Genomic DNA, 4,502 nt, shown 5'->3' on the forward strand with positions numbered 1-4,502 from the left:
TATTGATTAAAAACTGGGTCAATTTTAATTTTTATAGGTGTTCTTGGTATTCTTGATTGTTGAGTATTGATTGTGTGAATGTATTTAGTGTGTGTTTGATCTTCTGTATTAAAAGTTTTAATTTTAAATTGTTATTAGGTGCATGTACGTATAAACGATTATATTGTTATGATTTGAATATCAATAATGTTTAATTATGGTATTGTTTTATATAACATACTTGATTTCATGTTAGTGTGCATTAATTTTGGAAAAAGAAAACATTAAATTCTTCAGTTATATTTCATAGATAAAAAATATTTGTATAACTGTGATTTGATATATCCATATATACATATTAGGAGTTAATTGATAGCATTTTGATTTGAATTGTTTTGAATCTGGTAAGTGTTTTATGTGTATTTATTCTACTTGATTGGCATATTAAATTCGTTGATTCATCTTTTATTAAATGGTAATGAGAATTTATTGATGCCATAATTGATGACTTTTATTTAGGTCTTCATTATGATTAAGCAGTTTGTACATTTTTTTGTGGCCATAATTGGTGGCATATATTTTGGACCATTATGGGTGGTCTTGATTAGTGTCTAAACAAAGGTTTCACCTTTTCTTATATTATTTAGTATTCATCTGTTATATTTTATAAATTTATTTTCATGTTGAGATTTTAATAATTACTATTGATTTTCAATTATTAATAGAGCGTTCTTGTTTTTACGTTTGAGGGATGAGGTGGAAGTAACATAGATTTAAAGCTTGGGACATTTTATTTCACACATTAAGTTTTATTATCTAAACTTCCGGAGATATTTTCATGTGCTTCGGTTAGATAATAAGCTTTTTGAATGAAAGAAACTCCTTGGAGTATTGGTGTATCTCACTACATGCAAGTGCATTTCTGTCAAAAAAAACAAAAAATTTCATCCCCCGAATGTCATCTCATCACCCACCTGGAGCCCACTCAGTCCATCCCGAACTCAGTAAAACCTCACTCAAGCTCCGGACAGGATCCAAGGAAGCTCAAGAGCTAATACTTTATCCCACCCCATTCCCACTAGGACCCAACCCCGTCCACTAGGCCCTACCTAGGCCTTGCCAAGGCCCACCACGGGACCCACAAACTTTTCCATACTCTTAAAAGCATTAGTTCGCATTTTAGTCTATGTTTAATTGTTTGGACCAGAGTAAGACTATATATATATAGAGAGAGAGAGAGTGTTACTCCAGTGAGAACTTTCTAAAATGAGAACCGTGAGAACTTCCTTAATTTATCATATTTTGACTAATCTAAACATCAAACTAGTGGATACCCAATATAAAAAATGTATATAAAACTAGTCTCTCCCTAGCTAGTCAAAAAAAATTCAAAAAAATAAGTCCACTGCCACGTCATCAGTGATTTTTTTTTATTTTTATTTTTTATTTTTTTTGGCTAGCTAGGTGGAGACCTTAATGATATACATTTTTTGTGAAGGTGCCCCTGGCGGGGCCCTTCAAATGAATGAGATTTTGATAAATTAAAAAAAGGTCTCACGGTTCTCGTTTTAAGAAAGTTCTCATTTGAGCAAGTGCCTATATATATATATATATAGAGTAAGGTTCGAGAGAGAACCTTACTATCAAGAGAACTGAGAGATCCAATAACAACCGTAGATATATTCTAATATTATAATGATTTAAAACCCATTAATTTAATGGAATTATTGTAATAATCATGTATATGCTGGGTAAATGGCTTTCCTATTTTGGACCTGATCAGCAAAGAATCTTTTAAACATGGAAATTTGTATCACATTTAATTGCATACAAATCAATCACAATAAAATTTTAAAAGGAAAGATTATGCAATATTATAGAAACACATATAATACAAAACATACTCTAATCTTCTACAATCACAGACGTAGAACAAATTAGATGCAGAATTCCATGATGGAGAACATCGAGAAAATTACAAGGTTTGCATTCTATCTTATTAATGTTTAGTGGGTGTTTTAATCGGTTCTGTTAACTAATCTCCATCAATTCCCCAACTCATCTTCATCCGTAGAAATGGACTCCTACAACTCCTGTTACCAAGATCAAGAATATCAACCAGAAGATGAAGAGACGATATCTCTTAGTGACTTCCAATAGATTTCCGACGAAAACAATTTGCACGAAACAGCGGATCAGTTCTGCAAACGTCAAGATCTTCCATCACAAGCAGAGACAAATGAGATTTTCGAGTTTTCGAGCTACCCTAGTTCCACCATGTCTCATGCAGATGATATCATCAACTGCGGTAAGCTCGTGCCTTTCAAAGAGCAAGATCATGGATCACAAAACTTCTATGGCCGGCGCTGCCGGTCAGAGCCGTTGCCCGAGTTCAAGATTTGTGGTCATCAATCCAACACCACCAATATGAAGATGAGAAACAGCAGGTCTCTTGATTATCAGAAACTAAGCAGAGACTCAAGCACGAGCTCTGATTTTTAAAAGATTCTATTAAAAAATCTATTAAAAAAGATTCCTTTATGCATTTTAAAAGACTAGCCTTTTTGGCCCGTGCTACGCACACAGGTATTGATTCTTTGATTTTTTATCAACTTAACCTATACTTTCTGTCGTGAATAACCCCAAACCTGACGGGTAATAAGCGCAGTCAAACTACTTATTTATGAGTTTTAAGTTATAAAATTTAACGTGTGCTACGCACACGGGTATGATTTTTTGTTTTTTTTATCTAATTAACCTATACATTTTTTATTAACAAACAGTATGATATGAGATATAAGTTATGAAAGACACGTATGTAAGAGTTAAAATACTTGAGTTATGTTATTGGCGATCTGTACGTTGCAGATGTTAAAGATAATATATACGAATGTCGATTGAAAAAAAAAATCACGAAAAAATATTTATAACGACGCGGACTATATAAATCTTTGTATTTGGAAACATGACTTAACCTGATTATCCAGATTATAAATCTTCCATCTATTCTTTATTTATTAAATTAAAGTGAATATGTTGATGATAGAGTTTCCCCCCGTCCTTAATAAAAATTGATGAATAGGTTAAGAAATAATTAACCTTAAACATCAATAAAGGAATACATATGTAGTCATAATTCAGTTACATTACTATAATTATATGCTACAATTATTGTCTATACCGAAAATTTATAGTAAAAAGATATACGTGATAAATATCTATATAATAGATACTGTATTGATTTTATAACAGAATAGATTTTTCATTAGTATCATTGATATAACCAAATATTTAATATAATAATAATATTTCAAGTTCAGAATAAAAATTTATAAGTTTATGGATCAATAATCAAATCATTGTTTGTATGGTTAATATAATAAAAAAATTAGGTAATTGTTTCTAAAATATTTAAAAAATTCATGAAAATAGTAATGACTATATAATTAATATTTCTCGGGGTCGCCTAACGGCGACCCCTCGTATCTTAAATAAAATAACGAAAAATTATAATAAACTACATGCTACAAATTTTATTGTCAAGTTATTTAAATAAATAATGCTCATTTATCAAATTTTTATTTATAGAAAAATATGCTCATAGCATTTCGGCCCGTGCTACGCACACGGGTATGATCTGTTTTTATCTAGTTAACCTATAAATTTTTTATTAACAAACAATATGATATGAGATATAAGTTATGAAAGGCAACGTATGTAATAGTCAAAATACTCGAGTTATGTTATTGACGATCAGTACGTTGTAGATGTTAAAGATAAAATATATACGAATTTCGATTGAAAAAATAAAATCACGCAACAGAAATTATGACGACGTGGACTATATAAATCTTTGTATTTAGAAACATAAATAATTCTTAATTTAACATGATTATACAGATTATAAAGCTTCCATTCATTCCTTAATTATAAAATTAAGGTGAATATACTGACGCTAGAGTCTCCTCCTTCCTTAATTAATATTAATAAATTGATTAAGAAATAATTAACCTTAAACGAATACATCAATAAAGAAATACATAGCAGTCATAATTCAATTACATTACTAAAATTATATGCTACAATTATTGACTATATTTAAAATTGATAATAAGCAGATATACGTGATAAATATTTTTAATAAAACAGTTTCCGTATTGTTTTTATAACGGGATAGATTTTCATTAGTATCATTAATATAACCAAATATTTAATAAAATGATAATTTATAATATTTTGAATAAAAGTTTATAGATCTATTATTAAACCATTATTTGTATAGATAAAATAATAAAAAAAATATTAAGTAATTTTTTCTAAAATATTTATAAAAGACATGAAAATAGTAATGACTATATAATTAAAATTTCTCGGGGTTCGCCTAACGGCGACCCCTTGTATCTTAAATAAAATAACAAAAAATTATAATTAATTGTATGTAAAAAAATTTATTATTAAGTTATTTAGATGAAAATATGCTCATAGCATTTTGGCCCGTGCTAAGCACATGGGTATGATTTTTT

The sequence above is a fragment of the Daucus carota genome, chromosome 2, assembly GCF_001625215.2.
Source record: "Daucus carota subsp. sativus chromosome 2, DH1 v3.0, whole genome shotgun sequence".
Classification (NCBI taxonomy): domain Eukaryota; kingdom Viridiplantae; phylum Streptophyta; class Magnoliopsida; order Apiales; family Apiaceae; genus Daucus; species Daucus carota.